This window comes from Erinaceus europaeus, chromosome 13 (assembly GCF_950295315.1).
Source record: "Erinaceus europaeus chromosome 13, mEriEur2.1, whole genome shotgun sequence".
Lineage (NCBI taxonomy): Eukaryota > Metazoa > Chordata > Mammalia > Eulipotyphla > Erinaceidae > Erinaceus > Erinaceus europaeus.
In genome coordinates this window covers 47,031,602-47,043,380 of record NC_080174.1, presented here as the reverse complement: position 1 = coordinate 47,043,380, position 11,779 = coordinate 47,031,602, and positions in this window count along the sequence as shown.

Genomic DNA, 11,779 nt, shown 5'->3' with positions numbered 1-11,779 from the left:
CTTATATTCATGTCCATAAATAATTTCAGATTGGCTGGGCTTGGATATGGATTTATCCTGACTTGTGGGGCATTAGTTAGCATGATACAAGGAGATACTCTTGCATTGGGTTTTGTCCTTTCTGAATGTTCCTTTTTGGAATTCTGAGTCACCATGTAAAGTGATCTGGCTACCTCAACAGAAAGTCTGTGGGTAGAGATACCCGGACAGCCTCCTGCTGTTCCAAACAGCCCAGTTAAGGCACCAGACATATGTCAAATCGTCTTTCATGTTCAACCCCAATTGAGCCTCCAGATGCCAGCAGCCAACATCATACAGAGAAAAAGAACTGTCCAGAAGGGTCAGAGTACAAAACAGTGAGCAAATAGATGATTTAGTCTCGAACCACGCATGTTTAAAATGATTTGTTACACAGTGGTAACTAATTAAAATAAGACCTGCACGGATAGCTCTCAAAAGAAGATCTATACAGATGACCATCAAGTACATGAAAAGACGTTTATCATCATTACTTGTCAGGAAATGTCAATTAAAGCCACAGTGAAGTAGTGTTTCACCCCACTGGAGTGACTAAAATAAGATTAACAGTACAGAATATGGGTAAAGATTCATAACTGTCAGAAGTGTTATATATTGTTGGTGAGAATGTTAAATATATCATCCCTAAGAAAAATCTTTAATAGCAACTTAGAAAGTTAAACATTTATCTACTTTATGAACTGGCAACTTCACTCCTGGGAATTTAGGGGATACCAGAGTTGACTTCTGTTCTGGGGCAGGAGAAGTATGAGATGAGAAAGAGAGAATGTTAAGATGAGCTAGCTGGTAACTAACACACATTCCCTGTAAAAGTGGACTTGTCCACAAGAAAAAAATACATATATAACCAACGAAGACTTTAGAACCAACTACCAATTAACAGGAGATAGGGAGAGGGGGGAAAAGTGCTACCCACACCATGGGAATGCAATTAGCATTGACTGTGGGAAACTCTGTAAGACAGATTTATCTGTTTCATTAACAAATGAACTAGAGCAAGAAGAAAAATGTGGGAAGAAGACCAAAGCTTAAATAAATCCAATGACACATTAAAACAAGCAAGTAAATCCCACGCAAAGAGAAAGAATCATGATTGCTCTTGGAAGCCAAAGCAGGAGAGCATCCATGAGGGGAGGTCTTAGGGCAGGTGGCATGGTTCTGCCTTCAGATGGTGGTGGTGGTCGAGGGGTAGTTATCTTGTTATAGTTCTTTAATCTGTGCAATTGTTTCATTTGACTTCCTATAATAGTGTTGTATTTTGCCATGAAAAGAGCTTCTAAAAAATCACCCAAAACACATGTGAAATATGTAGGTTCCTAGGTTGTGTGACCCAGAGATCCTGATGCAGTGTGCTGGAATGAGACTCCCCAAGACACTTTTCAGAACCTCACAGACTTTCTTTTTTCTTCCAGGCCTGTGCAATTCTGCTAGCCCTGGCAGAATTTTTCATCTTTTTCCCCTTAAATATAAGATAGAGAGATAGGAAGAGAAGCAGAGAGGAAGAAAGAGAGGATGAATCGAGAGACACCACAGCACTGCTCCATAGTTCATGAAGCTTCCCCTGTGCGTGGTGGTCATATGTATTGACAGGATGTCAGAGTGGGTCTTTGTGTTTAGTATAGTGTGTGCTCTGCTGGGTGAGCTGCATTCCAGGCCCACCCCATATGTTTTTCTGTAGCACTTAAAAAACACTATTTGGGGGCCAAGCAGTAGTGCACCCGGCTGAGCATACACACAGTACAGTGCACAGGGACTGAGTTCACCCCCCCATCTCCACTTATAGGGCAGAAGCTTCATGAGCAGTGAAACAGTACTGTAAGAGGCTCTCCCTTCCTCCTCTACCTCCCACTTCCCTCTCAGTTTCTGTCTCTATCCAAAATAAACAAGTAATATAATAAAGAAAGAAGGAAGGAAGGAAAGGGAGGAAGAAAGAAAAGAGAAAAGGAAAGGAAAGGAGAGGAGAGGAGAGGAAAGGAGGGGAGAGGAAAGGAGATGGGAGGGGAGGGGAGGGGAGGGGAGAAAAGAAAAGAAAAGAAAAGAAAAGAAAAGAAAAGAAAAGACAAGACTAGCAGTGCTGGGTGATGTCTCACATGAACAAGGACCTGGGTTCAAACCTCCCATAATCACACACACACACACACACACACACACACACACACACACACACACACACATGCAGGGGGGAAGCTTCATTAGCAGTAGAGCAGTAGCACTGCAGGTGTCTCTCCTTTCTGTCTCTTTCTCTGTGTGTGTTTTTTTACCTCTATTAAAAAAGAAGAAGAAGGGAGAAAGGAAGGAAGGCAGGCAGAGAGAGAGAGAGAAATAAAGAAAGATAGAAAAAACAAAGGAAGAAAGGAGGAAAAGCTGGGGGAGGGATAGTCTCCAGCAGAGATTATCTCTGGGAACTGTGGCACTGAGTCACAACAATAATCCTGGTGGGGGAAAAAAAAAGACTGGTTAAGATCTTTTTAATGGGAAGACAGCAAAGGACCTTGAAAGGGGCAAGTGGTTGAGTTGAGTTTTGCCTTTAGAAAGATCCCCACAGGCGATGTGAAGGATAATCACAGAAGCCTGGAGGCTGACTCACAAGGGCAGAAGAGAGATAACAGATGACATTATCATTCAACTTTATAAATTGTTATTATTGGATATTAACTTTGTGTTAATGTTCCCATGTAACAAGGAGCTTAACAGTTGACTCAGTGGTAGGGCTCATATCTCCATGTGTGAGGCCTCAGTTTCAATCCTGACACCAAAGACAAAGGCAAGTATTGGATGCCTCCATAGCCACTCCACGAATGGTGGAATGGTGCTTTGGCCTCTCCCTCTCCCTCTCCCTCTCCCTCTCCCTCTTTCCAGAGCACTACTCAGTTCTGGCTTATGATGGTGCTGGGGATTGCTGGGACTTTTGGCGCCTCAGGCACGAAAGCCCTTTTACATAATGATTATGCTATCTCCCCAGCCTTCCCCTTTCCTTCTAAAAACAGAATTAAAATATTTGGTCTGTGGAGACACCTCAGCTCAGTGGTATAGTGAGTACCAGGTCCTGGATTCCTTCTCCAGCACTGAGTTAATAAACATAAAATAAGATTGATTTTAGTAATCAAATATCTACACAAAATTGTTGATATGTTTCATATTGGTTTGGTCCCCTTCCCCCCACCTCTGGAAGATTGTGGTTTAGCCCTGCTAGTTTCACGGCCCACCTGTCCCTGCCCCAGAGGGACCCCTACAGAGTTCGAGAGTTCTTGGCACGCCAATGTGAGGAGAAAGATGGAGGACAGATCTGTGTGGTGATTAGTTTAAGGGTCTCTCTCTGCCGCCAGAGCAGAAAGACAGGAGAGCACATGTTTGCCCGCTCGTGAATAAAGCTTCTTTGCCCAGCCATGTGTCTCTGGTCGTCTCTGTCTACCCCCGTGAAGCTAGCCCGGCCTGCTGGAGCCCCGAACATTAACAACAAATGGCGTCCAATGTGGGGCTCATGCAGCGTTTCATCCCCTGCCATTTCTTCCCCTAGCCATCTACTTTGAACTGAGACTTCTATCGGACTTGCTGGCATACCCTATAGACACTTTACACAATTTTAAAGCAGCTTATTTCCCTTCACGCTGTTGGTTTTTCATAGACTGATCCTGAGTAGTTCATAGACTTTACAGACTGTTGCCTTGAGGACTATACAATGCCAAATAGCCCCTCTGTTTGGTGGGTCATGCCCTCCCACCTCCCCCTCATTATGTACCCTTGCCCCTCCCCCCCCCAACAGGGAACGTTCCTTTACACACCAATCCTTCCCTTGACATCACACTGCCTTTTACTACTCCCCTACTTTTCCTTTCCTGTTTTGTTATATCATTTAGGCTTATGCCCAAAAGGTTTCTGCTCACCCCTACCCTACTATTCCTCTGTCATAGATAGTCTTTTACAGACTTTGAACCATCTTATGCGATGACTAGATAGAAAAAGATGTAGAGAAATTGTGAGGAGATGGTTGAGCAGGCAGCGCTTAACCTATGAGATGAGTCCCTCCAGGTAAGTCTCTCTCTCTAAAGAGGGGTTGAGCACAGAGGGACACATAAATCTCACAAGGTTAGCAGCCATTTAAGCCTTCCCTCCTCCACAGAAAGTCCTACATCTTCCCACCTGAGCATGGCATTCTTTAAAAACATTTAAGCCTGCTCCATTCCATATTTCTTTACTGTGTCCATTTAGATATAAGGGGAAAGGAGGAGATGATGCTGAGGAATTATTCTGATGCAGTCTCTGCCCCCAGGTTTTACCACGCCCCGCATTATCCTAGCAGTGCCCCCTTCAACCAATCCTGTCCCCACACGTTACCCCTGGTTGTTGCCCAATAAAAGCTCCCACACTCCCCCCTCTGGGTTCTCTCTCTCTCTCTCTCAGCGCCCTCTCTCTCTCTCTCTCGCTCTTGCCCGGTGGTGAGGTAGTGGGGACAGCCATTGTCGGCTAACTCCACGTGGCCTGAGCCACCCCCCCAAGGACCCAATAATAAAGATTTGTGTACCACACTTGCTCCGGACCTCCTCTCTCTCTCTTCTCCGCGGCGCAGACCAACACAAAATAAAGGTCATTTTAGATACTATTAAACTACATCATCTCATCAGCCTATGTTGGCTCAAAACATTTCTTTTTTTTAATTTATTGTCTTTATTTATTGAATAGAGATATCCAGAAATTGTCTATGGCCCATACCACCCTGAACACACCTGATCTCATCTGAAATATCCAGAAATTGAGAGGAAGAGGAAGAGACAGAGAGATACCTGCAGCACTGCTTCACCACTTGTTAAACTTTCCCCCTGCAGGTGGGAACCAGGGGCCTGATCCCCAGTCCTTGTGTATTGTAACATGTGCACTCAATCAGGTGCGCCACCACTCAGCCTCCCCCAGACATTTTTTTTGGGTGTGGGGGGCTCGGTGCCAGCACTACAAATCCATTGCTCCTGTGGCCATTTTTTCCATTTTATTGGATAGGACAGAGAGAAATTTAGAGGGGAGAGGGAGATAGAGGTGGAGAGGGAAAGATAGACACCTGCAGACCTGCTGTACCACTTATAAAGTGACGCCCCTGCGGGTGGGGAGCCTGGGGCTTGAACCAGGATCCTTGAGCAGGTCCTTGCTCTTTGTACTATGTGCCTTAACTCGCTGCGCCACTGTCCAACACTCAACCCTCCTTTTTTTTTTTTTTTTTTTTTTACTAGAGCACTACTCAGCTCTGGTTTATGGTGGTACAGAGAATTGAACCTGGGACTTTGAAGCCTCAGTCATGAGTCTTTTTGCATAATCATTATGCTAACTACCCCACTCTTATTTCATTTTAAAACATAAAACCTCTGAAGTGTTTACTATAACTTTTAGCAAAGAAAATCATTATTATTTTTTTAGTTTAACAAGACAGAAATTGAGATGGGAAGGGGAGATAGAGAGGGATAGAAACAAAAAGAAACCTGCAGCCCTGCTCCACTGCTTGAGAAAGCTTGCACACTACCAGGGTCTCGAATCTGGGTCCCTGAGCATGGTGAGATGTGCGCTTAACTGGGTGTACCACCACCTCACCTGTTCATTTGCCTTAGAAATACAGACTGTGTGTGGTTTTGAATTCTCACATCTTATAAGCAAACCTCAAATTTGTATCTATTGGGACTTTGGAAATGATCTTTGAAGATTTACCTCTGTAGTCTCTCATGACTCTCATCCCATTCCATCCCCAGATGTACAAAAATGCATTTCACAGTACACTGATGCTGCTTGAGTGAGGAGGGTGGCCCGACACATCTTCAAGCTGAGTATTACACGCATTGTTTCATGTAACTTTCCTTTTTAAATAATGAAAATATTTTGCTTTACAAAGAACTGTAGCCTATAGCAAATATTCAACACTGAAAAATACCAGCTAACACCACTCATTAGTATTCAAATGAGATGTCAAAATTGCCATTTTAGGGCCGTGTTTGCTTCCAAAATGCATTATTTCTTGGAACACCACTCATAGAATTTGAATTAAGCATGCCCATACTATGTGTATAAAAGTATAAATATTCATTTTATTTCAGAGAATGTCTCACCACAAGCAGCAGAGTCTCAAACACATGGGAAGACCGATCACCATTCAGCCAATTCTCTCCCATTCCTGTCCAAGCATTGCTGCCCATGTCCCAGAAAGGTCCATCTTGACTTTGGCTGCACACATTGGTACTTTTGCTTTAGCTTTCCACACATTGGTGGTACTTTCAGTCAGTCATAGCTCTATATTGAGCACTTTATTTTAATTCTCACAAGAGAATAATCATGGTTTCCTGCCACTAGAGGTTGGTGTCACAGAAGCTACAGTAGGAGTGAACAAGGAGGGATAATGTAGTAGCTGGGGGTCAAGGGGGGGACTGACTGAGAAGTCAGAGCAGCACCCTTCTGAGAGGACGTTTCAGCTCAGGCCTCTCCATGTTCTACACAGGTGTCTGTGGGCTGGGTCGTCAGAGCACTTCTGCCTGTTGTGGAACCCATCCACGTCTCAAAGAATCTTTTCGATGCCTTCCAGTCACCAGCATGCTCTCTCTCTCTCTCTTCCTCTCTCTCTCTCTCTCTCTGGTTTTTTGCTGAGGCTTCATGCCTGCAAATTCTTTCCTGTTCCTTATTTTCCAAATAGAGTGCACATCAGAGAGGGAGACATCACAGCTCCTCTCCACCACTGTGGTGAAGCTTCTCCTTTGCATAGTGCTCCCAGATGGTAGCTGGGGACTTGAACCCTGGTCCTAGTACATTTTACTGGATGAGCTATTCTAGCCGGTGAACTGTCTGGCAGGCATTACGCCATACTTCCCCGCCACCCCCATCAATTCAAATGTCATTTCCTCGCCATTCTCTTCTTTTCCAATCACTCAGGTTCCAGTTAGGTGTAATACTAATAGTGACCAGTGGGTGGCAGAAAGGCGCTTTATTTGAACCGGGACAAAGGCACAACCAATGCACAGAACACTGAACTTTAACCCTCAAGTGGCGGAGCTTCGTTATTCTCACCAACTGAAACACAAGAGTTTCTAAAACATAGTGTGTATGCCCCCTGCTATCTGCATGGGAGATGACTGAATCTACACTTGAATTTTCACACGTAGGACACCCACTCTTGCCATTCACACAAGGATTTTGCTTTTGGTGACTATATCCTGTCTTCTATACCTTAACAACTTTTCCTTTTATCAATCACCCCTCAACTCTCTCTGTATCTCTGTCTCTCTCTCTCTGGTTATTGTTGGGATTTGGTTCCTAAGAGAGCTCACCAATCAAATCTCTCCACCACTTCTGTTGGCCACTTTTTTTTTTTTCCATTTTCTTTTTGATAGAGGACAAGACACGGAAAAAGAGGTGGGGAAAGGAGGTAGGGAGAGAGAAATCTGCAGCACTGCTCCACAGCTTGTGAAGCTTCTTCCCCCCCTGTAATTGAGGACCGGGGCTTGAACCTGGGTCCTTGTGAATATCTCTCATCTTTCTTAAACATTTATTTTATTTATTACAAATGATAAAGAGAGATAATTTCATGTTAGAGAGAGAATCCAGAACACCACTCTAGTACATATGATCTCAGGGAACAAAACTGGGTATCCTTTTATTATTTTTTTTTTTATTTATAAAAAGGAAACATTGACAAAACCATAGGATAAAGGGGTACAACTCCACACAATTCCCACCACCAGAACTCTGTATCCCATCCCCTCCCCTGATATCTTTCCTATTCTTTATCCCTCTGGGAGTATGGACCCAGGGTCATTATGGGGCGCAGAAGGTGGAAGGTCTAGCTTCTGTAATTGCTTCCCTGCTGAACATGGGTGTTGACAGGTCGATCCATACTCCCAGCCTGTCTCTCTCTTTCCTTAGTGGGTCAGGGCTCTGGGAAATCGGGGGTCCAGGACACATTGATGGGGTTGCCTGTCCAAGGAAGTCTGGTTGGCATCGTGTTAGCATCTGAAACCTGGTGGCTGAAAAGAGAGTTAACATATAAAGCCAAACAAGTTGTTGACTAAAAACTGGGTATCTTAGCAATGCAAACCCGATGCTCTATCAGTTGAGCTATCCCCAAGCACACTATCTCTCATCTTAAACCCTCGGGGGGCAAAAGATCTCTCACCTGATAGGGTGCACATTGTACTACACAAGGACCTGGGTTCAAGTTCCTGGCCACCACATAGGAGCACCTGCTTGGGAAAAATCCATGAGTCATGGAGCAGTGCTATGGCATCTCTCCTCTCTTTGTCTCTTCTCTCTCCCTCTCTATCTCTAATCCTCTGGAGCTGTGGAATCATGTAGGTGTGGAGCCACAGAAATAATACTAGTGACAAAAATCTTAGATGAAAAATTATCCCTCCCTATAGCTGCCCCTGCCATTCCCTGCTTTCCTGTATAGCACAGCTCCCTCAGGCAAGTGGCCACCTACTCAACTGTAAGAAATGACGAAATCAGGCCAGTAAAATAATTCAGCTTTGTTATGTGTGCAACCCAAGTTTGAGCCTGGCTCCCATCATGTTGAAGGAAGTGTCAGTGCTGTGGAATAAGTCAGTTTCTCTCTCCACCTCTCTAGCTCTGTCTTAAAGAAATGATGAAACCTCTTCTATTGGTACATTTTGTGTAGAATTTGCAGGACTTGGATTAAGTAAGATAAGCAAGAACGAGAAGAAAAAACACTGAATGAGCTCACTCTAACGTGGGACTTAAGAAACAAACACAAAGGAGTCAGGCGGTAGTGAAGTGGGTTAAGCACACGTGGTGTGAAGTACAAGGACCCACATAAGGATCCCTGTTCCAGCCCTCTGCTCCCCACCTGCAGGGGAGTCGCTTCACAGGTGGTGAAGCAGGTCTGCAGGTGTCTGTCTTTCTCTCCCCCTCTCTGGCTTCCCCTCCTCTCTCCATTTCTCTCTATCCTATCTAACAATGACGACATCAGTAACAACAACAATAATAACTACAACAACAACAAAAAAAGGGCTACAAAGGGGAAAATAAATAACTATTTAAAAAAAGATTAAAAAGAAACAGAAACTGAAAAAAATAAAAGGCGAGGCACAGACTAATCTGAAATTCAGACTAATCTGATCTACTGCAGCAGAACCAAACTCTGGGGAAGACAGGAAGGGACTGAGAGGATCTAGGGGACCCAGGGTGTGATGATGGAAGAAACTTAAGCTGATGGTGGGTTTGAGGCTCAGACAACTTTCATGGTAAGTGAAGAAGCTACTTGTGGTGGTCCAGAAGATGGTACAGTGGAGATAGCATTGGACTCTCAGCATCAGGTCTTGAGTTCGATCCCCAACAGTACATGAACAAGAGTGATGTCTGGTTCTTTTCTTTTTTTTTTTTTTTTTAAGTTTTTTTTTTTTTTTTAAGAAAGGAGACATTAACAAAATCATAGGATGGGGGGGGGGTACAACTCCACACAATTTCCTCCACCCAATCTCCATATCCCATCCCCTCCCCAATAGCTTTCCCATTCTCTATCCCTCTGGGAGCATGGACCCAGGGTCATTGTGGGTTGCAGAGGGTGGAAGGTCTGGCTTCTGTAATTGCTTCCCTGCTGAACATGGGCGTTGACTGGTCGGTCCATACTCCCAGTCTGTCTCTCTCTTTCCCTAGTAGGGTGGGTCTCTGGGGAGCTCCAGGACACATTGGTGGGGGTCTTCAGTCCAGGGAAGCCTGGCCGGCATCCTGATGACATCTGGAACCTGGTGGCTGAAAAGAGAGTTAACATACAAAGCCAAACAAATTGTTGAACAATCATGGACCCAAAGGTTGGAATAGTGGAGATGAAGTGTTGGGGGGGTACTCACTGCAAACTCTAGTGTACTACTGCTTTCAGGTATATATTTGCCCTAATTTATGGATACGTGTGAACATATGCTCTATCTCCTGGAACCTAGTCTATATCTAGGTTTTGGGACTTTATTAGAAAGTGAACCACCTGGAATGGAATTAGAGAATACTATGGAAGGAAAGGTCTCACCCGAGTGATGAAGCTGAAGGGTTGTCATTCCACACCTGAAGTCTCTGGACACAGTCTGAAGTGAAGCATGCTGGGGTGGCACTCCTTGCATTGATTAGGTTGTGATCAGCTGATGCAATATTATTTGATAAGAATTGGGAGAAGCATACGGGAAAGTGGGCCCTACCCTAGGGTCCTAGGACTGGGGGAAGTTTAGGCTCTATAGTGGAAATATGAGGTTCCTGCTGTCTTAGAAGACAATGGATAGTTATTGTTATCATCACATTATTTGGTAATTGGGTTAACTTTGAAAAGTCCCTTTGTTAGACATACAATCAATTTTCCCCCCTCATATTAATTAAATAGTGATTTATATGACTACAATTTAATAGGTGTGTACATGAACACCATTCCCATCACCAAAAGATTGTGTCCCATCCCACCCACCACCCCCACCCCCACCCCCGCTGCCCCAGGAAGCCGCATGTCCACTCCCCCTCACCACAGGGTTTTTATTTGGTGCCCTACTTTCAGTTTAGTCAAATCCTGCTTTTAGTTTCCCTTTCTGATCTTCTTTCTCAACTTCTGTTGATGAGTGGGATCATCCCATACTCATCTTCATCTTTCTGATTTAGCTCACTTAACAGAATTCCTTCTAGCTCCGTCCAAGATGGGTCAGAGAAGGTGGGTTCATTGTTCTTAGTAGCTGCTTAGGTCTGGTTCTTTTCTCTCTCTCTCTCTCTCTCCCTTTCTCCTCCTATCCCTCTAACTAATAAATACATAAAATTCCCCCCCCCCAAAAAAAAGTACTTGTGTGATAGAAACTGTCTTGCAGATCATTATCCCTGCCCCACCCCATAATTTGGAAAATAAATAAATATTTTGTCTTTATTTTGTCTTTTTTTTTTTTTTGTCTCCAGGGTTATTGCTGGGGCTTAGTGCCCACACTACAAATCCACTGCTCCTGGCAGTCATTTTTTTTTTCCATTTTGTTGTTCTTTTTGGATAGGACAGAAAGAAATTGAGAGAGGAGGGGAAGACAGAGAGGGGGAGAGAAAGACACCTGCAGACCTGCTTCACCGCTTATGAAATGATGCCCTCCCAAGGTGGGAAACCAGGGGCTCGAACTGGAATTCTTGCTCTAGTCCTTGAACTTCACACTATGTGCTCTTAACCCAGGGCACCACCACACAGCCCCCTTTGTTTATCTTGTTATGAGACACCGTGGAGCTCTGGCACCCCAAGACCTCAAGTACGCAAGCTCTGTGTTCTGCCTTCTGAGCCACCTCCCCAACCGTTCAGCAAATGGTCTCAACTTGAATTTTCCAACCTGTCCTAAAACCTGCCGCCTCTGACCATCTGAACAGAGACTACTGCCCCTCACTGCTGGGACTGGCAGGAGCCCCAATCACCTTCTCTCTGCATTCTACCTCACATGGCATCTCAAGTCTTCCAGGGTTTTCCCTCCTGCTCAGAGCCCGATCCAGAACCATAGCTTTGTTTCTTCTCTTCACTATACATCTTTCCAAGGTACCATTGATTTGTGTGTTTGGTCACGCTGCCTTTCCCAGATGGAAGCTAGCTCCCATGAAGACAAATTCTTGCTCCTCTTATGTGTCTGTCACCTGTACCTAGAACAGGGCCAAGTCAGACCAAGCCCTCATATATGTTTGTTTGTTTACTGTGTATCTGCAGCTGGGAGCTTCAGCCATGTGCAGTTTCACTTCTCCTGGACTGCTTTTGCATGTGACTAGAGAG